The 25,305-nt window shown below is 47.2% G+C and overlaps 1 protein-coding gene and 1 pseudogene across 3 annotated transcripts in view; one reads left to right on the forward strand and one right to left on the reverse strand.

Moving 5' to 3' along the window:
- Window positions 1–25,305, forward strand: part of OSBPL1A (oxysterol binding protein like 1A) — a 1,891,697-nt gene that overhangs the window by 881,959 nt on the left and 984,433 nt on the right. The gene's annotated exons all lie outside the window — the stretch shown is intronic.
- Window positions 24,364–24,755, reverse strand: LOC144827329 (protein S100-A10 pseudogene; annotated as a pseudogene).

The following is a 25,305-nucleotide window of genomic DNA, read 5'->3' on the forward strand; positions in this document are numbered from 1 at the left end:
CACCACTGTGACAGAGTCCGGGGTGGGGTCCAGTCGGAGGAAGGCAGGATCTGAATCAGGTGGGCGATATTTCTGCTGTATCCTGGAAGGCGCAGATTTGATAGAAGATGGTGTCAATAACCGTTCTATAGCCGGTTCCACTGAACCAGGCACTAACGCAAGCAATGGACGAGATGTTTGTCTCTGCTGGAGAGTTTCAAATATCACTGAATTCGATGGCACAGGAGTAGACAAGGGAATGTTAAGCTTTGACGCCCCTCTGACCAGAACCTCCTGAAAGGAGGAGATATCCTCAACGGGAGACACTCTGAGGAGGGCAATCCATTAGAGTAGGCGAGTACCTCCCCGTCCTCGTGGAAGATGTATCCCTGGTATGCTGGGAGCGAGATCTCTCGTAGTGATGGCAATGAGATCGCGTAGAAGACCGGTGGTGTCTATGGGAACGATGTCTCGACCGTGACCTTGGTCTTCGGGGCTCTGCAGGGCGCGTGGGCTAAGGAGCCAGGGGCCCAGGCGGAGGTGGAGGAGGAGGAGGAGGACTTGGAGGCGGTGGTGGCGGTGTAGCTGGCAGGGCCACCGGTTGACGAGGAGCAGGAGGCGTCCTTGATGGTGAATAGGTAAGCGAGTACTGCAAATCTGCAAAAGAGATCAGACCCCTCCGTTTTCGAGCTCTCTGCGAAGAAGGCACCCTGGACTCAATGTCAGATCTCCCCCTCGACGTCAATCTGCTGCTTGACGGCGAACTGTGACGTCGTCTAAATCGTGAACTCCCTGCCGATTTTGACAGGCTCACTACGGAGCGAGACCCGGAATAGTACCTCGATGTCAAAGGTTTGTGATTACTCCGACGTCAACCTTCTCTTCAACTTTGACATTCTCTTCGACTTTGACCTTCCTCTCGATGTCCACCTTCTAGTAGACGTCGACGGCGATCCCCGGTGAAGCATCGCTAGCGACCTCCGGTGCCTTTGTGACTCCGATCGACGATGTCTCGACTGCGATCTGCGTTGTCAACGTTGAATGCGGGGTCACCTGCGACGGCGATCCCGTCCGAGACCTCTCCTTTCTTCTCCTCGACATGGAGCGTCAACGTCGCTTCGACCCAGAGCCCCGACTGAGAGCATATAGTAGTCATACCTGCTCTCGATGTCATTGTCTTTTTCAACGTCGATCGGGACCAGCATAGTTTTTCTGCCGTTTTTCAGCTGAAGAGCCCCCCAGAGGTCGAAGCATGGGTTTTGGTAGAGGACTTACCCTTTCCTTGCCCAGAGGCTGTAGAGGCTGCCTTCTGTCTTCTCTGCTCCAACCCTTGGAGCCGAATCTTCTCCCTGTCACGCAAGGTGCGCCTAGAAAAGGTCTTGCAAATAGAGCAGGTGTCAGGGACATGACACAGGCTAACACAGAATACAGACCTTGTGCATCAGACTTGGCCTTCTTCCTACCAAAGTCAGGACACTTGTCAAACAGAGAAGGCATTTTGACAAGAAAACTGTAGAAATTCTGCCAAAAAAGTACAGCAGAAGGTAGATAACGGCTAAAGACGTCGAGTGAAGCTGCAAAAATCCAAATACTGAAGTAAATTTTGAAGGGAATACCGTAGGAGCTGGAAAAAAGACCTGAAAGTAACTGCCTCTGGCTGTGCATCATGGGATACCGGGGGTCTCTGGAGACTCTAAAAGGCACTGTAATCCATTTGCAGACACATAATGGCAGCCTATGGGGGGCTTCTCTGCCCAACCCTTTTCATCTCTATCATGAAAAATTGAGTTTTGTGAAGGGAGTTTTCTGTGTGTCGAAACTCAGCAAAATTGCTAAATTTAAAGTTAAACTGGCTATCTTTTTTCACTTCAAGATCAAGTAATGGCCAGTGTAGCCTAGTTGGTAAGGCTGCATTTTTGTCTTTTTATCTCTTAATTGTCTATGCAGGCCTTGCTGAAGAAAGGCAGATGACAACTTAAGAAGATATATCTAATGAAGTGCTCTGGGGTCCACGCACATGGGCGGGGCTATTCACATGATTGACTATCACGGACATCCCCTACAAGAGAACTAATATATGTCTCATACAGATATATCGTTACCGAAGGTAAGTAACTTGTATGTCTGTAGTAAAGGTATGTCCAACTTGTCATCTTGACAGCAGTATGAGGACAAAAAAGCAATATAACAAGAATAACATAAGAGCAGGTGCACATCTCAAAGGGAAACTCATTAGGGCGTAAGTATGCATTCTTCCTTTAACATCAATACATTAGGTACATGTGCAATATCCTGTATCAGTGTCTCCATTCTTTTCTAGTGCTCTCATAATTCAGATAAAGGTTTTTTGTCAAATATTTGTATTAACATTTTCTTTTTTGTAGCATATCGCATGATAGTACATTTAAATTGACTTCATTTAGAGTTTTAAACATTTGTAATTACAGTTGTCGATCTGGGATGACATCTAACTTATACACAGTATGATAATTTCAATATACCTTATCACAGTAGTGTGCATGTCTGTACACATGAATATGCATCTCCTTCTTCTAACTGCCGGTGTACCAACTACCGGTTGTGGTTCTTAACTATTAACTGGGGTGTTCAACTGGGGTGGTGATCGTGAGATCCGGGATAAGTGGGTCAGGCGGGATGCCTGGGTCACAGCGCATCCTGCCTGTGGGGGTTTCGTCTGGTTGGAACCTGTCCAGCCGTCACTGCCTTTCTGGCTGATCTAGTCCGTATGTGGATGGGTTGTTGCACACCGTTACGCTCTTGTAGTTTGGGGAATAGAGTGAGTGTCTATGATCTGGGTCTGCGAGCCGGCTGGGGCTTGCGATGATATGCTGGAATCACCTTGCGTTGTTTGTTGTTTGAATTGGTGTAAAAGTAGGGTCCACTCCATGGATATGTGGCGTTTGTGTATTCCTTTTATTTTCTCCTCCCTGATTGCCTCCTCTTCTCCGGCTTCCAACCATTTGCTCACTGCTCCCGCCCAGGCTGCTATCGGGGGTCCGGAAGGGCCCCGCCTTGCATTGCTATTCCTCTTTTTGCTCTTAATATTGCTAGCAATGCAAAACGGATTTGTACTTTGTGTCGTTTGCGCCTTTCGGAATATTCCGTGTGCGCAGGCCTCCTATGTGTTCATGTTGGATAGAGCCGTGAGGTCTTAGTGTCTCATGGAAAGTGTCCCACTATGATTGTATTGTGGAGCATGTCCAATACATGTGTTGAAAGTCTGCGTCCGATGATTGACATCTGGGGCATAGGAACTGAGTGGAAGAGTAATATAGCTGAAGACGCGCTGGCGTTTGATATGCTCTGTGTAATATGTAAAATTGTATGTTTTTAAATTGCGGGGTGCAGGACAAATTTTTGTGGTATTAGAGTGCTGTCTCCCATTCTTTTTTGTGTAGCTGGCGTCCCAGTTATACCTCTCACGTTGCCCGCAGCGCACCTAGTGGTTTGTTTATGAGCTCCTGTATGGCTTTGTAAAACCAGGTGACCAGGTGCTGGCCGTTCCCATGTGCATGATTGTGTATGACTGGATGAGTTGTGGGTTCTCCCTTTGTCAAATAGTGATAGGGCCATCCTGTCAAGGGCAGCAGAAGAGAGTAGAAAGGTGTCCCTGTGGCCATACAATGTATACTCTGCATGCATTTACCAGCCACTGGCACCTGTATTGGATATGTACGCCACGGCTTAGTACCGGGCAGTATCAGTCGGTGGATTTCCGGGGTGGGTATAGGTTTCGTCACTGTGCGGGTCTCCCCTATGTGTCTGCCAGCAGTCCAGTAGGACAGCCATTGTAGTTGCCCTGCCAAGAAGTATGCTTCAATGGAAGGTGCACCCAGCCCTCCCTGGTCAGTGGGTAGCCAATGCAATTCTATGTCTGCCTGCTCCCCAGATTTGCGAGCTGAGTAGCGAGTCCAAGTCCCGGAAAAAGGCTTGAGGCGGGATTACGGGCAAATTTGTGAAGTGATATAATAGTCGTGGAACCATTATCATCTTGGCCAAGGCCACACGTCTTATCGGGGCTAAAGGAAGGTTCTTCCACAATCCCACTGCTGACCTACTTCGAGCCAATGCTTTGCGGTGATAGCCTTCAAATATATCGGATGGGGATTGATACAAGCAAACACCTAGGTACCGGAGGGCACTTGCACTCCATGCTATGCCCTGCTCTCCTATCCTAATGTCCTGAGGGGTAAGGCTGGGGTGCAGCGGATATATTGTAGATTTGTCCCAATTCATTCTGAGTCCTGAAGCCTCTGCTAATTCTTCGAGTGTTGCCCATATGGACGTCAGGTCTGCTGTGATGTCCCGTACATGTATCAGTAGGTCGTCTGCATACATGGATATGCTATGTGTAATGCCCGCTATGGGTATGCCCCAATTTTCTCCCTCCAGGTGTAATAGTATTGCCAGGGGCTCGACCGCTAAAGCAAATTGCAGAGGCGAAAGTGGGCAACCTTGTCTTGTGCCTCTCTCCACCTTTAAAGGAGGGTGATACATATCGCCCCAAGCATATTCGCGAGGTAAGTTTAGTGTACAAGAGTCGTGTGTATGCTATGAGAGTTGAACTATCCCGATCTGTTGCAGGACTGTAAACGGGTATGGATGGAATGGAGGAAGAACAGCCACCTGAAACTGAACTCAGACAAGACGGAGGTCCTCATCATCGGATCCACCCCCTCTGCCTGGGGCGACTCATGGTAGCCGGCTGCACTGAGAGCTGCACCGACGTCCACCGACCACGCACGCAACCTGGTGGTCATCCTGGACTCTTTGCTGTCTATGACCCAGCAAGTCAACGCCGTCTCCTCCTCCTGCTTCAACACCCTCCGCATGCTCTGCAAGATCTACAGATGGATCCCCAGTGAAACGCGAAGGACGGTCACCCAGGCCCTCGTCAGCAGCTGGCTGAACTACAGCAACGCCCTCTACTCGGGAACCTCAGCCAAACTCCAGAAACGACTACAATGTATACAGAACGCCTCTGCACGCCTCATCCTCGGCATCCCCCGCCACAGCCACATCTCAGCCCGCCTAGAAGGCCTGCACTAGCTCCCCGTCTACAAGAGGATCACCTTAAAGCTCCTCACCCATGCTCACAAAGCACTCCACAACGCCGGATGAGCGTACCTCAACGGATGACTCACCTTCTACACCCCAAACCGCCAGCTTCGCTCTGCTGACCTCGCCCTCACCACCGTCCGAAGAGCAACCGGCGGCGGCAGATCCTTCTCCCACCTTGCCGCCAAGACTTGGAACACCCTATCCCTCCGCCTACGACAGACCCAGGACCTGCTGACCTTCAGGAGACTTCTCAAGATCTGGCTGTTCGAGCAGTAGCAGCACCCCCCCCCCCCCCCCCCAGCGCCTTGAGACCCTCACGGGTGAGTAGTGCGCTCTACAAATGGTCTGATTGATTGGCCACGTGAGAGTATCAAATGCCTCCTCGAGGTCTAAGATGAGACGGGCCGCTCTGGGGAACGTGGCACTCTCTTGATCTTGTCCATGGAACAATCGGTGTAAATTTTGGGATGTTTCTCTCCCCGGAACAAATCTACATTAGTCTTGGTGGCATAGTGGCCACAGTATTTGCGTACATCGGTCCGCCAATATCCGCCCCAATATCTTACAATCAGCTGAAAGCACCGTGATAGGTCAATATCAGGCCAGCTGTTTTGGGTCTCTGTTTGGTTTAGGGAAGGTTACTAAGACAGATTCCCTAAGGGATCCCGGTAGCTCTCCCTTTTCTAGCGCATCTGCGAACATCTCCGCGAGGCAGGGTACCAGCAATTGGGAGAAGGTTGCGCAGTATTCCAGGGGGAAACCATCCATCCCTGTAGCTTTGGTACTTGCTAGTGGATTGCTTGAGAAAGGTCCGTTGACTGTATCTCCATGTCTAGTGCAGTTTTCTCTGTGGCTGCAATTTGTGGTATAGTCAGTGGGTTTAGGAATTTTTCTATTGCTTCCTGTCTGATCTGTACTGTATTTTTGTATACCTTAGTGTAGCATTGTTGAAACAGCTGAAGTATTTCTGTTTGGGATCACACTAAATTACCAGTTGGATCTAGCACTTCAGTGATTGGTTTTAACTCTGTGTCCTGTCTAGCTAGCCAGGCTAAAAGTGTCCCTGTTTTATCCCTCTCCTTGTGTACCCTAGTTGCGTATGCATTAAGGTTGTATCTGCGTAAATCTAAGGTAGCGGCTGCGTACACTGTTTTCGCTTCTGCCACCTGAGCTATGGTCGCCGTGTTCGCATCTTCTTTTTTTGTTAGGACTGCTAGCTTTGTTTCAGCTTGTGTTAGCACTCGTTCCAGTTTCCTCTTAACCCCTACTAGTTGTTTTATACACTCTCCCCGGGCCACTACTTTTCACGCATCCCACACTACCAGTTTGGATGTTGCCGTTCCTGCATTGTTTGAGAGATATTTCGGTATGCTGTGCCCCTGTTCGTGTTTGAATGCCTAGTCCTCCAGATATCCCCGTGGTAGTCTCCAGGTGGGTACGGGTGGGGAGGTTTCCATTGTAGACTTAGTATATGGGCGTCATGGTCAGAGAGGACCCGGCCTAGGTAATCAGAATGCTGAATTTTGGGGACTAGCGTCTCTGTGCATAAAAATCTATCTAGTCTTACCCGTAGATTGTGTGGGATGGAGTGGAACGAGTATAGTCTGGTTTGTAGATGACTAGCTATCCATGCGTCTGCGAGTGTCCAGTGTCTGACCCAAGTTTGATAATGTTGCGTTTGTTTCTGGGCGGGAGAGTGTGCAGGTGGGGGGTGGTGTAGGAGAGTAGGGTCTGCTTCCTATGTTCACCCCCACTTTTTGCTTTTTCTTTACTGGTTTTTCGACTTTAGTGTGGCTGTGGGCCTGCTAATCAGACCCACAGCCCAGCTGTTCTCTCTCTAAATTGATACCATGTACTTTAGGTACATACCTGATTGGGTATTGGGTCACCTCTGTGAGCCCCTGTATAGTGTACCATAGGTACCCAGGGCATAGGTGCATCCAAGGCCTACCAGGGGCTGCAGCATGTATTATGCCACCCCTGGCTGGCCATCCAAACTGACACCACAGGCTGATCACTCAGCCTGGGCAAGGTGGTGTAATCACCCCTTGCTTAGATATAGTATACCTATATCTACCCTTATATATAGACACATATGTACCTATAAGTCACTCCTATGGCAGGCCTTAAAAATCCTGGAGACAGAGTGCTTGGTTTTATGTGAGAGGGTGCCCTAGCATGAGCTGAGCCTCTCTGCAGCTTTCGGAACCATGTCCTTATAGCTGTTCTATGATATTGCCATACCATATACTCTTAAGTGCATTATAAACCTCGCGGTTAAATGCTAACTTTGGTTTGGCATGTAAGGTGTCAAACGCTTTGGAATACTACCCCCCTGCCAATTTTGGCGGCGGGGGTAGCATTCCACCATTCTAAAGGGAGAAGACATGTTGGTTACTGCTTTACCCGGTTAAAGTTAAACAGAGCCTCAGCATCACAAAATGGACGCTGCTGCCACAGACACGCGTCTGACTTCCTGCTGCTGGACGAAACTCCGGCAGGGGAGGCCTGGACAATAGGTGTCCTGCCTTGGGGGGTGCTAGCACCTCCCTAGACAGGCTTTTAGTGTATTGGGGAAGGGAGGGCTGCAACATGAGACACGGCCCGGGGCGCACAAGGTGCTCCATGCATAGCCCGGTTCAAACCAGTTGCTTGGGGCACTCCAGCCCCAGCTCTGGCGCGAAAATGGACAAAGAGAAAGGGGTGTAACCACCCCTTCTCAGGTTCCACCCATAGGAGGGACCTAGCAAGTAATCCAGCCCCTTAGTTTGGTATAAAGTTAGGAGCTGTCTAGAGACATCAGATTACCCTGGAAAGAAACTATGACACAAAACTATTGGATTTCGACATTCTATGCTGACTAGAAGACTGAAGAAGATCTCCCTTGTGGTCAAGGAGTGACCACCCTGTTCAAACAGGGACCACCAGTAACTTGCCGGTTTGCTTTGTCGACGCTCCCGACGGAACCCGACGACTCAGCTACTCAGGACTGGACTTCCAGACTTCCTGGTCTCCGACCCACATCCACAGCAAAGCTGAGACCCGTGGAGGACACGAGAGACGTGGGACCAGACTCCCTGGACATCCTGCAAATTGCTAACTGCATCGACTCCTGAGGTAACTCGCAGTTGTGCATTGGGGCACGAGAAGCCCCAGACCCGAGCAACATCTGAACCAGAGCTCAGCCCTCCACACTCCACGAGAGCTGCGTGGGGCCCGCTCCTGCATTTCAGCTCAACGAGTCTTCCTGGTTGCTAGCCCGTTGGCTAGTGAGTCCTTTGAAGACGATCCTTTTAATTTTCAATGCTTGTCTGGTTGCTCTGGGCTTGCTCCAGCTTCCTTCCAAAAGAGAAGCTCCTCAGACTTTATTGGTCTGAACTGAAGCGAATCTTCACATCCTGCGTGGGTTGCGGTTACCAAGGCTTGTTGGGTCCAATCTCTTGAGATATCATTTGAAAGATCACATTAAGGTACCTAGAGGTACATATAAATCAAATCGTATAATACTTAAGTTCTACTGAACTTAGTTGTTGAGGAAAGGGCCTAGAACACCCCAACTACAACTCCTAGAGAGGTTCTAGTAAGTAACACTTAGTGTAGGTAGGTGCGCACACCACACATCACTAGAGAATGTCCTTGAGAGGAGAGCCTAGTGTGTCTCTCCCAGAGGAAGTGGATCCTCCCAGTATCCCTTCCCACTATGACACATTTACTTTTAATGAACTTAGAAGTTTGTGTTCACTCAGGAAACTGAGACAAGGACAGAGTCCAACCCTAAGACACCTTATAGATTTGTTACTGGAGTATGTTGATGAGAAAGCAGCAGCCCCAGATCAGACTGGTAGTGGAAGGGGGGGGGGGGTCATCCATCCACAGAGGATTCCCAGGATGACAATCCAGGGGGGTCTGATGAGGAGGATGAGGACCAGGTCCAAGTTGAAGAACTGGACCAGGACAAACTGGACCAGGACAACCTAGGACTACCTGGGGCTGGACAGGAGAGAATCCCATACAGGCCCTCAAGTAGGCCTAACACTGAGCACAGAAGGAGGAGGTCACTTTCCAGTGACTCCCACCACTCTGATGACTCAGTAGGGTCAAATACCTCAGCAGCGATGAGGATGACTTCACCTCAGAGAAGAGAGCATAAGGCTAGGATGAGGGACGTCAAGCTTCGGATCAAGAGGCAAGAAATTGCCCTTGCCAAAGAGACCCTGGCTCTTGCTAGAGAGCAAAAGTTGAGTGGATTAGATTCCAGTGGTGGCAGCAACATCCCTAGAGGTAGGGAAAGGTCAAATGACCATAGAAACCTAAGTAAGATTGTTCCTCCCTACCAGAGTGGGGATGACATCCACAAGTGGATAACTGCTTTGGAGAGGGCTTGCAAAGTACAGCAGGTACCCCAAAGTCAGTGGGCAGCAATCCTTTGGCTCTCCTTTTCAGAAAAAGGTAGGGACAAGCTCCTCACAGTTAGTGATGAGGATGCTGACAACTACAATGTCCTGAAGAGTGCTCTGATAGATGGGTTTGGCTTAACCACTGAGCAGTATAGGTTGCTGTTCAGGGACACCCAGAAGACACAGACTCAGGACTGGACTGACTTTGTAGATTGTGCCACTAAGGCTCTGGAAGGCTGGCTCCTGGGCAGTAAGGTTAAGGACTATACCGGATTGTATAATTTGATCATGAGAACAAATACTTAACAACTGTCAGAACCAGGTATTGCATCAACACCTGATTGACTATGATCTGACCTCTCCCCAAGAATTAGGAAAGAAGGCAGACAAGTGGGTCAGAACCAGGGTGAAGCAGAAGGTCCAGAACCAAGGTGATGATCAGAAGAAGCAAGACCAAAAGGGTGGGGAGAAAGCAAAAGACCAGAAGTCTTCTCAAGGTCCCCACAAAGCTTCTAATGGTGGGGGTTCCCAACAATCTAAGAAAAAGGAAGGCCCAAAGAAACCCTGGTGCAAAACTTGTAAGGTTAATTCTCACTGGACTAGTGATTGCACCAAGAAGGAGACAGCTCCAACCACTGTGGCCCCTAAGGCACCTGCACTCCCTAGTACAGTTAACAGCGGTGGTTCTCAACCCAAGGCTATAGTGGGGTTTAACCCTGGGTACTGAGATGGACTCTGGCCTAGTCAGAATACCAACTCAAGCTGTTCTTGTCTGTGATGTGGACGTGGCTATGTCCTCTACTGTGAGTCCCAATAACTTGGGCAAGTACAGACAAACACCTCTAATCAATAACATAGTGGCTCAGGCCTACAGGGACACATGTGCCAGTGTCACCATGGTGACGCCTAACTTTGTGGACCCTGGACAGATAATACCTGGTGACAATTACCTAGTGACCAATGCAAGCAATGTTACTCCCACCCATAGTATGGCAATTGTTAATTTCTCCTGTGGAGGGGTAACTGGCCTCAAAAAGGTTGTTGTTAGTTCAGACCTCCCTGTAGAATGTTTATTGGGCAATGATCTGGAATCGTCAGTCTGGTCTGAAGTGGAGTATAGGACTCATGCAGAAATGCTAGGTATATCAGCACATGTCCTTGCTGTGACCAGGTCACAGGCCAAAAAGTGCAAAACTGAACAGGCCCTGGATCCTGAAACTATGGACCAGTTGCCTACCAAGAGAAAGAGCAGAAAGGTTAAGGCAGTGCCTTACCCCCTGCCTCAGAATGAGGATCAGCCTTCTGAGGAAGCTGATAGTGAGACCCAAGAAGGAACTGTCCTAGAAGAACTGGAGCCTGATCAGGTTGAGTTTCTTGGGACAGGGGGACCTTCAAGGGCAGATCCGAGGAAGGCGCAGCTGGACTGCCCCTCTCTTGAATCCCTCAGACAGCAAGCTGCTGCTGAGGCTGCAGGGAATGCTACAGGTACCCATAGAGTGTATTGGGATCAAGGGCTCCTATATTCAGAGGCTAGAGACCCCAAGCCTGGTGCTTCCAGGAGGTTGGTGTAATCTTCGGTCCGTCCTTAGGGTTGGTTTGATGCTCTAAGGAGGCCCACCTCTCAATCGCCTCAAGTCCAACAGATATAATATCGTGGACTGTTGAAGGGATTAAGCGGGGGAAGGAAAGGATGGGAACAGCAGGGAGGGAGACCTGTAGAGAGAACACACCATTAGTACTTTGTAAAACTCTTCCGTGAATCATAAGTACCACTAACAGCTTTTAATCTATTGAGTATCTGTCCTACCTGTAAAGAACAAATAACTATGAAGTAATGTAGATGGTTTCGTCGCCAGATAATACTGAGCAGTGCTAAAGAGGTATACAGGAGAGAAAGGAAGAACATAAATACCCTTTCTTTCACAGAGACAACTTGCTAATGATTTCTAACAGTTGTACACATACCCCACAACTTGCCACACCCAGCATCACAGGGGTGGTTTTCTTAAATTCAATCACAAACCACAGCAGAACCCCTGTTAACGTGTAGCTAAGCGCAAGCAGAAAATAAGAAGGTATGAAGGTAAAGCAGTTGTACATGAGTTCATTCAATCCCACATTAGTACAGTACTCCAAGGTAAAATGTATGGCAGGGTCAAGTAGTGTTAGCAAAGCAATCCAAAATTAGTAATATGGTCACTCTTCGGAATCTCCTAACACTTAAACATAACAAGGTTAGAATCACTCCGTTATCCACATTAATAGTACTCCAATTCTGAACTTGAACGTTCAGCAGAACATACGAAGTTCCAATACACAAGAGTCATTCGAAAGAATACAACCAGATCTCTCCTCTGCAAGATCTCAGCCGAGATCGCCCAACAGAGGAAAGCAAGGAACAAAAGGCTTGCTCCCGACTGCAAGAACTAGCGCGGAGTCCACCACAGTCAGAATTGCGACAGCAATAGAAACCTCCAAAAGGATACCCGGGTCTGGTGGCTCAGTGGACAAATGCGTCCATTATAGGGGCCTGTGTTCAACCTCATGGTCACAGGTTCAAATCCCGGCGGGTCCACTCAGCCTTTCATCCATTGGAGGTCGATAAAATGAGTACCATTGAATTGGGTAACAATGAACATCTGTTATTCAGCGCCAAGAGACCTCTGGGTGAACGTGCGCTTTACAAATACACTTGTTATGGTATGTTAAAACCACTTTCTCATCCTTGACAAGAAACGAGTAAACAAAATTTGATGTCGGGGACACCCTTACCGAACCAGTACACCAATATCTCCAGACTGATCCTGGAATAATCGGCAGCGTTCCCTGCCCCGGAAAAAGTATATGCTGTCAGAAAGGGCAGGACACGTAACTGCGCACGTGCCTCACCCGCTGGCCTGATGGGAAGTGTAGTTCTCTGGCTTCCCGATGGCAGAGTTCAAACGTGCACGGCGCCGCGCTGATGGGATTTGACAGTTGGTCATACCTCTGTCATTCAGGGGCTTCCTTCTTACCTTAGCCCATGATATTCCCTTAGCAGGACATCTTGGCCAGAACAAGACTTGCGACAGGCTTGTCTCTCACTTTCACTGGCCACACATGTCAGAAAATGGCAAGGAGTTTTGTCGCTCCTGTGTCACCTGCCAAGCCAGTGGCAAATCAGGTGGCACAACAAAGGCCCCCCTAATACCACTACCTGTGGTGGGGGTTCCCTCTGAAAGAGTTGGGATAGACATTGTTGGACCAATGGATCCCCAAACAGCCTCTGGGCACAGGTTTATTCTGGTGGTAGTGGATCATGCCACTAGATACCCAGAAGCTGTTCCCTTAAGGACCACAACAGCCCCTGTTGTGGCAAGAGCCCTCCTGGGAGTTTTCTCAAGAGTGGGTTTTCCGAAAGAGGTTGTCTCAGACAGAGGTGCAAACTTTGTCTGGATATTTGACTGCTGTGTGGAAAGAGTGTGGAGTGAACTACAAGTTCACCACACCCTACCATCCTCAGTGCAATGGTCTAGTTGAAAGATTCAACAAGACCCTAAAGGGCATGATCAAGGGACTCCCTGAAAAGCTTAGGCGAAGATGGGATATCTTGCTGCCCTGCCTTTTATTCTCTTACAGAGAGGTCCCACAGAAGGGGGTTGGCTACAGCCCTTTTGAACTTCTATTTGGGCAACCTGTAAGAGGACCCCTGTGTCTGGTGAAGGAAGGATGGGAGTTACCTCTCAAAAAGCCTAAACAAGACATAGTGGATTATGTACTTGGTCTCCGCTACAGGATGGCTGAGTATATGAAAAAGGCATCTAAAAACCTTGAGGCTAGCCAGGAACTCCAAAAAGCCTGACATGACCAAAAGGATGTGCTGACTGTTTACCAGCCAGGACAGAAAGTGTGGGTGTTGGAGCCAGTAGCCCCAGCAGCACTCCAAGACAAATGGTCTGGACCCCACACTAATGTTGAGCAAAAGGGATAGGTAACCTCCTTGGTTGACCATGGAACTCCCAGGAGCACCCACAGGGTGCTTCATGTCAACAGATTGAAGGCATATGTTGACAGGGCAGACATGGACTTGCTCATGGCTACTGATGAGGGACAGGAGGAGGAGAGTGACCCTCTCCCAGACGTGCTTTCTCAGAACCCTGACGATGGGTCAGTTGATGGTGTAGCCTTGACTGGCAGCCTCAATGATCAGCAGCAACAGGACTGCAGACAAGTTCTCCAGTCCTATAGACATATGTTTTCACTGACTCCAAGTCAGACAAACTGGTGCACCCATGAGGTGGACACTGGGGGGACAGTCTGCCTGTGAAGAGTAAAATCTACAGGCAACCTGATCATGTCAGGGACTGTATCAGGACAGAGGTCCAAAAGATGTTGGAGTTGGAAGTTATTGAGCCCTCAGAGAGCCCCTGGGCCAGTCCAGTAGTCCTTGTGCCTAAACGTTACACCCAAGATGGTAAGAGAGAGATGAGGTTTTGTGTGGACTACAGAGGTCTCAATGATGTCACTAGGACAGATGCCCACCCAATACCAAGGGCAGATGAGCTCATTGACAGATTGGCTTCTGCCAAGTTTTTGAGCACATTTGACTAGACAGCTGGCTACTGGCAGATCAGACTAGCTGATGATGCAAAAGCCAAAACCACATTTTCACCTCCAGGAGGACATTATCAATTTGTGGTAATGCCCTTTGGTCTGAAAAATGCACTTGCCACATTTCAAAGGTTGGTGAACAAAGTTCTCACAGGCCTGGATGACTACTGTGCAGCTTATCTTGATGATATTGCTGTCTTTAGCTCCACCTGGGAGGATCACCTGATCCACCTGAAAAATGTTTTGGAGGCCCTGCAGAAGGCAGGCCTAACTATCAAGGCTACTAAGTGCCAGATAGGGAAGAGTAAGGTTGTGTACCTGGGCCACCTTGTAGGTGGGAGTCCGGTTCAACCACTGGAGAGCAAGATCCAGACCATAAAGGACTGGACTCCTCCAACCACCCAGACACAGGTCAGAGCTTTCTTGTGCCTGTCTGGTTACTACAGGAAGTTTGTTAAGAACTATGGGTCCATTGTGACTCCTCCTAATGACCTCACCTCAATGAAAATGCCAAAGAAAGTTCAGTGGACAGTAAGCTGTCCAAAGGCATTTGATGACCTGAAGCAGGCCATGTGCACTGCACCTATTCTGCAAAGTCCAGATTACTCCAAAGAATTCATTGTCCAGACAGATGCTTCTGAGTTAGGTGTGGGAGCTGTTCTTTCACAATTGAATAAAGATGGTCAAGACCAGCCCATTGCTTTTATTAGCAGAAGGCTGACCCCTAGAGAGTAACGTTGGTCAGCTATTGAGAGGGAGGCGTTATTTTGAACTGACCTTGCCCACGAGGAGATCTTGTTCGTTTTCCCTGGGACCAGCTTCACAGCTCGCCGGACCCGCTACGCGGGTCCCGCTTCGCGGTTTGGAGGTGTCTACAGCAGAACTGGGGCGGAGACTTCGTGGCTGGTAGAGCCAAAGGCAGGTCTAGCAGCAGGGCTGCGAGCGGTGCCGCAGGGATTCAATCTCCCAGGAGTCCCTGCAGGATCAAATCACCAGCACCTGGCCCGCTCTCCCTGCTTTCCACGCCCCTTGATCATCTCCTTTCTTTTATAACAGGCGTAGTAGCCCGCTGCGCGGGAGTGTCCCGGGAGAAGCCCGGGACAAGGACGGGACCGTCTGTGGCCGTCCGAGGTTGGATGAGGTTGGGTTGGGGCACCCCCCTGTGTGTTTACTTTATTGTGAGTAAATTGCTTGTGATTGCTGGGGCTCAATCCGTTAACATCTTAGTTGGCACCATCGGACATCTTATCTCCTCATTCTTCTGTCTGTTATATTTTTACGGTGAATCATGCCTTTACGCTCAGGGAAGGAAAGAGTCGTATATATACAAACGGCCAGTGGGGTTGTAACAGGCCCCCTTGACGCTTTCATAACCAGGGCGACTGTTTTTTTAGAAAAGGAGATAGCTTTTGCAGAGAAACTTTTATCGTTAGATCTCATTACAGGGAAGCGTTCCTCTATTGGGCACCTTGCATTAGTGGCAAGTCCGCAGCCATCCTCTACGACTCCCCCTGTGTCTTCGGACACAATTCAGGTGGAAGTCCATTCTGTGGGGGGAAAGTCAATCCTGAACTCTATTGGTAGCGATTCCCAACTTAGCACTTCTATAGAAAGCCTTAGTGGAGTTAGTGTATTAAATGGGAGCACTGACAATCCGAACCTATTAGAATCTCAACGGATCGTCCCTTTAAAGCGGAAGAGGAGTAAGAGCCCCCAGCAGGGGGTATCTCTAAAATACCCAAAACTAACAGTAATCCCCAGCTAATTCATAATCTTAAAACATCTATTAATTCACAACCCCCTATGGTTGTAACTAGTCCTTTAGTTCCCTCCCAGTTACAATTGATCAACCAGGCCATTATTACTGACAGTTCTAGTAATGATGATGATGGTCTTCTAAGGAAAATGGAATTGTTAGTAAAATCACTCATGCTTCCATTATTTGAACGCACAAGACTTATGAATACGAAGCTTGACCTTTTGGAAAATCTGGTTCTGGAAAATACAGGACTCCTGAAAAAGATAGTTCATGATCTTCCAACACAATCTATTTTAGTTAGTAAACCTAGTTCATCGGTTGATGTTGGTAAAACCAAACGGCCACTACAGGCTTCCACTAAGCAATACCCAATCCAGTACATCCAATCCGGCTCGAGATACATTAAGGGGTGGGAGCATGAAGACAGTTGATGTAAGGCATAATGATATAATTATCGCAATCAAAGAGAGAGCAAGGGATTTTGTCCACTATGACCCGAGATTACTCCTATTCCCCTGAGAGGAACTATGTGAAAACAAAAAGAGGAGTATCCCCAACGAAGATAAAGAAGAAAATTCTCTGGAGTTTTTTGGCAAAAAGGAGAACATTCATCCTTTTGTTTAAAACCCCTCACTCACCAACCTAGTGGTGACATGCTTCATCATCGGGGTCCACCCTGGTGACCTAGCGCCACCAGGATGTGCTTCAACACCTGTAGTACAGTGGAGCGGGTTGTGACTGTAAGTGCAAAAAAAATGTTAAAAATTGTCCTGGTTTAACTCAAAAATATGATTTTTATTATGGAGCAACTGAACAATATTAAAAACTTGCTTGGCGAGATCCTGGTAGGGAAGTTACGACCAGAGGATCTCTATATGTGTTTGTGTCGATTGGTCAACATGTTTCTACCATATGGGCGGGTTGCCCGGTATTCCTCAGGACCAAAAAACAGGAGGACGGAAGGTGTGGGCCCCCTAAAAGGCGCACCCTGTCCTGATCCCCTGTGTACCTGCTGGTAAATAGCCAGTGGTATGTATGCTCAATCAAATAAATGAGCATGTGAAAAAATAAAAAGAGACCTGTGGAAAGAAGAGGGTAAACAAATTTCAGTTATGATCATGCTTACTCTCCTGTAACGTCGTGAAGTGTCTCTGTGATGTGATATTTCATGCCAATGAGGTTGATTATAACCCTCCGAGATATATGGTGTCCATGCGGTGTGTTGCAGGGCATATATACTGATCAATAGGTGCGTGCATTGCTGCATGCAATATTGTTATAGCACTCGAAAATATACTTGAAAGCATCCTTATCAATAGGTGCGTGCATTTGTTGCATGCATTATCGTCTAACGCACTCATAAAGGTTCATGAGAGGGCGCCGAATTTCCCATCGTGTTCTCAGTCATGATGCCGTGAATACTGCATAGGTGCTAAAATGAGTGCACATCATTATTGTTTTGTGTACGAGAACGTGAAAATAACGTACAAGACAGACACACATGTAACATAAAAGAGCACACATAAGCTGCATGGCATGGACGAAGGCTTACTTAATTTTAAGCTCTAGGGTGCTTCAACGGGCAGGGCGTAGGCTCTTTCACATAATGGTACTGTATTCTGCAATGGCGAAATTTGAGAAGGTAAGGAACGAGCAGTGCCCAGGTAAGCCCGGTTCACGGAAGTGAACTGCGCCGTGAAGTCCGACAGAATGTCGGGTTCTCTAGGGGAAAGGGAAATCTACTTACAGTTGCAGAGTGAAAGGAACCGATTGAAACCTACTGCTATCGTCCTCTGCTCGGCTAGTGATTGCCGTGCAGAGCGGTCTCGGTATTGAAACATCGTCCGCTTCCGGGGTGGGCGTGGCCGCGTAGGGGAAGGGGGCGGGACAACAGACGTCAAGTTGCGTGGTGACGTGTGGGCAGTACAGCGCTGAGGGATAGTGGAAATGCGCTGTGGTCTGCCTGATCGAATATATACTATTAAAGTATAAATACTCGCGTTATTAAATAGAATACGTTAAGGGGCATGGTGGCAGACATTATTGAAGTAATAAAAAAAAAAAAAATATAAGAATGCCATCGTTGTGCAGGCGAATAAGTAAAAGGGCATATTGACATCTCATACATGGCATGGATGTGGGACATTACTAGTTAATGCTGGAGGTAGTATGTAGGTACCTCTGTGATGATTCCAATCTTATAGGGACAATGACAGTGTTTAGAGAGCACCTTCATAGTGTATTCATGATTATTAGAGCAAAAGTAGTCTAACCTATAAAAGAATCAATAAAGGGGTGCCTGGATATATTAACTGTGTCTATTAATAAGCGATAGTGGTATTACTTGAGTACTGAGGCCCATGGAATATTGTCATTGAGACCAATCCTCTGGGTGGAAAGTCTATAAATCCACCGCTGTTCCTTTTCAAAGAGGCGTGTCTGTGCATTAGGACCTGGTTGAATTTGTTCGATCACAGTCCACCTCATGTCATTGGGGGTGTGATGTACTGTTAGGAAACGATCTGTGAGTCTTGTATTGTTCTTTTTGCACCTGATGGTACTGCGATGCTCTGATATCCGTTGTTTCACTTTACGTGTGGTCATTCCTATATAGGGTTTGCCACAGCTGCATTTGATCAAGTATATAACGTTGGTACTGTTACAGTTGGTGTGTGATCTCTGTTGCCAGACTTTCCCTTCTTCTAGATTCAAGGTCTTGGTGTTATCGGTGAGGTGACAGACACTACAGTCCCCACATCTGGAGTGTCCCGTAAACGGTGGGAGTCGCCATATTGCTGTAATAGTTGGATTGACTGTTGTTGTTCTTCTTTTTGGTCTAGTGTTGACCAAAGTGTCTTTTAGGCTGCGTGCTTTCTTGTAAGAAAAGAGTGGTTTATCCCATTTGTAGTTGCCCGTGTGAAGTATGGACCAGTGTTTTTTAATGCTTTTGCTCACCTGGTTCGACACTGCATTATATGTCGTGACACATGTGAGTGGGATGACCTCATTGTTTTTAGGTGTGTCTTCAAGTAGTGCTTGTCGAGGTTGATTTCTGGCTCACTTCTGACATTTTTTGGTGATTTTTTTCGAGGTATCCTCGACTGGTTAGTTTCTTTGTGAGGTCTTCCGCCTGGTCTTTGTAGTCAGACAATTTGCTACAGTTCCTTCTTAGTCGGAGGTACTGACCATAGGGTAGGTTTTCCCTAAGGGGGCGGGGGTGGAAGCTGTCATACCTCAGTAGATTGTTTTTGGCTGTTGGCTTGAAGTGTGTCTTGGTTATTAGACTGTCATTGTCTCTTTGGATTTCTATGTCCAGGAAGACCATCTTGTTCACGTCTATGCAGTGTGTAAACCGTAGATTGGGGTCACAGTTGTTGAGCCAGGTAATAAATGACATCAATGTTTCTTGGGGCCCTTGCCAGATGGTAAAGACGTCGTCTATGTATCGTCGCCAAAATTTGATATGGTTGCCATAGGGATTGTCTGCAGCAAAGATGTATCTCTGTTCGAAGTCATAAACATAGAGCCCCGCTACACTCGGGGCAAAAACACTGCCCATGGATGTGCCCCCTACTTGGAGGTACAGGGAGCCTTCATATTAAAAAAAAATCCTTTTGAGGGCGAGGGTTGCGCATTGTATGATGAATTCTTTTGGGGTGTGATAGTCCCATATGGAATTGTCCAGTGTTTTCTTCAGTACGTTGATGGTAGCGTCTTGTGGTATGTTGGTGTAAAGACTTTCTATATCAAAGCTTACAAGGATATAGTCTTGTTCCATTCTGATGTTTTCCAATAGTGTTAGTAGGCTCTTTGTGTCTCTCAAGTAAGTAGATGTGCCTTGTACGATGGTTTTTAGAAAGAAGTCACAGAATCTGGACAGAGGTTCCAAGACTGAACCTATACCTGATACGATCGGTCTACCAGGGTGAGGAGTTTTGCCTTTATGCATTTTGGGGACCACATAGAAATAAGGGATCTTGCCTTCTGTTTTGCTTAAGTAGTCTGCTTCCTGTTTTGAGATGTGTCCTAAGGCCTCTGCTGTCTCCACCATATTTATGATTTCAATACGTAGGTCCTCGCTCGGGTCTCTTTGTAGTATTCGGTAGTTATTTGTGTCCCCTAGCAGGCGTTTGCACTCAGTGTCATAGTCGATCTTGTTCATAATCACCAGGCCCCCGCCTTTATCGGCTGGTTTGATTATTATAGTGTCATCATTTTTTAAGTCTGATATTGCTTTGTTCTCAGCTTTGCTGTTGTTATGATACTGTGTGGTGACTGTTAAGACTTCTATATCATTGAATACAGCCTGCTCGAAGGTATTAATTTCCACCGGAACAGAGTGCGGTGGGGGAGTGAATGTTGATCGTAGTTTAAGACCTGTTTCATTCGTGGTTTCATTAGTCATCTGTGGTGTTTTTCTCAAAAAATGCTTTCAGCTTGAGCTTCCGGAAGAAAGAAGCTAGTTCACAATGTAATTTGAACTTATCAAGAGCCGCCGTGGGCACAAATCCAAGTCCCTTGTTCAGGACCTTGGATTCTGTGATTGTGAGTGTTCGTGAAGATAAGTTCGTTACTAGCTCTTCGCAGTGCTGGGGCCTGCTTTGTTCGCTCCCGACTTGCTCCTGGTGGTGCTGCCCGTTGTGTCTTCCTCCTCCCAGTGGACGTTGTTCCCTCGTCTGTTGCGTCCTCTTCCGCGCCTGCCTCTGTTGTGAAAAGGAGGACGGAATTGATTTTGTGGAAAGGGGAATTGTTGGAAGGGTGGCTGCCATCCATACATTGGGAACTGAGGTGGTTGTTGAAAAGGGTTTATCGGTGGTTGTTGAAAAGGATGTTGGAGGGGGTGGTTATATTGTGGCCACTGGAAATGTCCTCTATATGCACCTTGCTGTCTTTGTCTTGGAGTCCCACATCCATGCCATGTATGAGATATCAATATGCCCTTTTACTTATTCGCCTGCACAACGATGGCATTCTTATATTATTATTTTTTAAATTACTTCAATAATGTCTGCCACCATGCCCCTTAACATATTCTATTTAATAACGCGAGTATTTATACTTTAATAGTATATATTCGATCAGGCAGACCACAGCGCATTTCCACTATCCCTCAGCGCTGTACTGCCCACACGTCACCACGCAACTTGACGTCTGTTGTCCCGCCCCCTTCCCCTACGCGGCCACGCCTACCCCGGAAGCGGCCGACGTTTCAATACCGAGACCGCTCTGCACGGCAATCACTAGCCGAGCAGAGGACGATAGCAGTAGGTTTCAATCGGTTCCTTTCACTCTGCAACTGTAAGTAGATTTCCCTTTCCCCTAGAGAACCCGACATTCTGTCGGACTTCACGGCGCAGTTCACTTCCGTGAACCGGGCTTACCTGGGCACTGCTCGTTCCTTACCTTCTCAAATTTCGCCATTGCAGAATACAGTGCCATTATGTGAAAGAGCCTACGCCCTGCCCGTTGAAGCACCCTAGAGCTTAAAATTAAGTAAGCCTTCGTCCATGCCATGCAGCTTATGTGTGCTCTTTTATGTTACATGTGTGTCTGTCTTGTACGTTATTTTCACGTTCTCGTACACAAAACAATAATGATGTGCACTCATTTTAGCACCTATGCAGTATTCACGGCATCATGACTGAGAACACGACGGAAAATTCGGCGCCCTCTCATGAACCTTTATGAGTGCGTTAGACGATAATGCATGCAACAAATGCACGCACCTATTGATAAGGATGCTTTCAAGTATATTTTCGAGTGCTATAACAATATTGCATGCAGCAATGCACGCACCTATTGATCAGTATATATGCCCTGCAACACACCGCATGGACACCATATCTCTCGGAGGGTTATAATCAACCTCATTGGCATGAAATATCACATCACAGAGACACTTCACGACGTTACAGGAGAGTAAGCATGATCATAACTGAAATTTGTTTACCCTCTTCTTTCCACAGGTCTCTTTTTATTTTTTCACATGCTCATTTATTTGATTGAGCATACATGCCACTGGCTATTTACCAGCAGGTACACAGGGGATCAGGACCGGGTGCGCCTTTTAGGGGGCCCACACCTTCCGTCCTCCTGTTTTTTGGTCATGAGGAATACCGGGCAACCCGCCCATATGGTAGAAACATGTTGACCAATCGACACAAACACATATACAGATCCTCTGGTCGTAACTTCCCTACCAGGATCTCGCCAAGCAAGTTTTTAATATTGTTCAGTTGCTCCATAATAAAAATCATATTTTTGAGTTAAACCAGGACAATTTTTAACATTTTTTTTGCACTTACAGTCACAACCCGCTCCACTGTACTACAGGTGTTGAAGCACATCCTGGTGGCGCTAGGTCACCAGGGTGGACCCCGATGATGAAGCATGTCACCACTAGGTTGGTGAGTGAGGGGTTTTAAACAAAAGGATGAATGTTCTCCTTTTTGCCAAAAAACTCCAGAGAATTTTCTTCTTTATCTTCGTTGGGGATACTCCTCTTTTTGTTTTCACATAATGATATAATTCCCATTGTTGCCCAACCCCTGATTATTGCTAGGGGTCCCACTCATTCGTCAACTCTGACAAAACCAAACCCTAGGGTTATGGGGAAACAAAGCAAAAACATACAAGCCCCCCCCCCCGGAAAGTTCTTAGACAGGCCGTGCCATATATTAACCTACCACCGGAGGCTTCCCCCTTCACGATTGTACTACAGGAGTTGCACCCCTTACAGATGATAAAAATTTATTGAATGGGGACCTCAGAAACAAAGTAGTTTTTTGGTTAAACAAAAACAGACCCCTCCCCCCATCTTTTGCCCCGGAGATTTTGAGTGTTAGGCGGGTAGACTGGGTGGGACCCTGTCCGAAAGACCTAGAAGGTGATTGTATCATCATTAATTTCAGGGACCCTCGTGTGGTGAATTTCATAAGTAGGGAAGCTAGATTTGGGAGGGTGGGGGGGATGTACAGTCGTTGGGTCTAAGTTACTTCTATCCCAAAAGATGTAATGCTCCTTTTTTTAATCCTTTAATGAGTAATAGACCCTTTGGAAGAGTTCCAGTTGATAGGAATATCTATTCCCCGTCCTTCCCCCACCTATATAACCGCTTTGAAGCTCTTTCTGGTTTGGAGAGTAACGACTGACTCTCTCCTATACCCAGTGGTGAGAGCCATCTTAATGATTCAGGAATTGGGGTAGTCGTTTCATGTAGTATAACATGTCCAGCTAGCAAAGAAGGGGTGACATCAATCTCGGAAGTGGCGAATGGGTGTGCCATAATGGGATATATACACGATGATGATGTTCTTGTACCGAATGTAATGGAGGCTTCTGAACAAGAGTTGATGGGTATAGATCATGTGGTCTCCTCACATGAGGATTCGATTCTGAAAATAGCCTCATGGAACATTGCAGGGCTTAAGGGGAGACTATCTTCAGAAGAATGGGGAGCTTTTATTGACTCATTTGATGTTTTAGTTTTTCAGGAGACCTGGGCTCCAGAACCAATCTTTCGTCCGGGTTATTTGAATTTTTATAAACCGGTAACAAAGGGTATTAAGGGTAGAGCTGTAGGAGGCCTTGTAATTTGGGTAAGGCAATCCATTAATTGTAAATCAATTGAAATCCCTGTGAATAACCCTGATATCTTGGGGATAAATTGTGTATGGAAAACCAGGAGAATATAATTTTAATTAATATTTATGCACGGGGTCTACCTGGCGGGAGATGCCCGGCTATTTTAGATGATCTGGACTCCTACTTGGAGTCAATTGGGAGGGACAACTTTATACTTATAGCAGGGGACTTAAATTGTACTTTTGAACCCCAGAAGAATGAGGACGAGGGTATGTGTTGGGAGGAAGATGCTACGTGGAACATCCCAAATTTGTCCCTGAATTGTACCAACAGGAGTACTGAGGCTGCTTTGCATTGGTTAGGGTTATGCCTGGAGTGGGGTTTGAGAGCGACCAATGGTCGTACGGAGTTTGATAAAACTGGCCATCCTACTTTTGATAATGGGATTAGTAAAAGTAGAATAGATTACATTCTGGTTAAAATGGAGTATTGGTCCCACGTAATAGACATGGTAGTAGTGGACAGGCCAGAGAGTGATCACAACCCATTGTCTTTAAGTTTGATACTCTCTTGTGCCGCAGATAGATCTCCGGCAGCCACATGTGTTACCGCAGAAGCCGTTTCGACTAACGATAGAAGGCGGGTTAAATGGTGTAGGGTCCTGGTGAACCCAGCCATGCTGGATGGTATTTCACATGTAGCTTCTACAGTGTTAATGGCAATGTGGGATTTATCCTCTGTTACGGAGTCGTTTCATGAGATCACTGATCTTCATGAGCAGTGTTTTTTTTTTCTGTTTTTTTTTTACCAAAACAAGCCATCGGTCTTTATTTTTTCAGCCAGGGGTATATTTTTTAAGCCAGGGTGGAGGGTTGCAAGAGTTACATTAAGGAATATCACTCTGCTCTCCCTCTCGCAGGGAGAACATATAAGTGCATTGCTCCCTACAGTGCTCCCTGCATGTCAGCACGGGGTTCCAGTGTTGGATAGCATTTCTAGCCTCTCGACTTGGGCTTTATGTGTGCAACGTAGTAGTCGTTGCAGGTGATGTTGAGCCCAGCAATGAGGGAGTAGAAACTCTGAAAGTTGATCTGTCCTTCCCGGCATTGGTCTAGGTCCTTCATGATCTTGTCCACTGCCAAAGGATCCCTCTGGTTCCTGAGAAATTCAGTGAACTCTTTTTCCATGAAGTGTTTAAGATCATCTTTGTTCAGGTAGCCTTTGTCTTCACTATATTTGTGAAAAGTAAACATAAAGGTTTCCATGGCTTGTTCCAGTTGAGTTGGTACCACCATCTTTGCAGACTGTGTTGCTAATCTTCAGCAGAGGAGAGAGAGAAAGGAAGCTGCGCGGCACCGCCCCAGGCCAGAGCAGTGTTTTATCAAATTAAAGGCTATCCTCACCCTTCCACAGAAGCACAGTAAAGAGAAAACACCCAGCTTTAGTAAGAAATGGTATAACAGAGATTGTAGGGAGGCATTTAGTGGTCTTAAAAAAGCAATCAAATCACGAATAACATTGGATATTAAATCAGCAAGGCGCAAAGGTATAGGAGGGCCCAGTGGGTGGCCAAACGAGAGTGGGATGAGAGTTATTGGTCCGACCTATATGAGACTAGTCTCTCCTCTAACCATATTAAGTTTTGGGAAGTTGTTAAATGGGGTAGAAACCCTGAATCACAGATCCCAGACAACAATGTTTCGGCAGAAACATGGGTCGATTTTTTTTCTCGGCCCAGTTTAGAGGTTCAGAACATGAAAGTAGAGATACTCTAGTGATACGGACCCTGTCCCAGCCATCGCCCATCCACTGCTTGGTGTTCACCAATGATGAGGTCGAGTCGGCGCTCCGATTAGTTCAAGCCGGGAAAGCTCCAGGGATGGATTGCATCCCGGCTGACCTTTTTAAATCTAA

This window comes from Lissotriton helveticus, chromosome 4_1 (genome assembly GCF_964261635.1).
Source record: "Lissotriton helveticus chromosome 4_1, aLisHel1.1, whole genome shotgun sequence".
Classification (NCBI taxonomy): domain Eukaryota; kingdom Metazoa; phylum Chordata; class Amphibia; order Caudata; family Salamandridae; genus Lissotriton; species Lissotriton helveticus.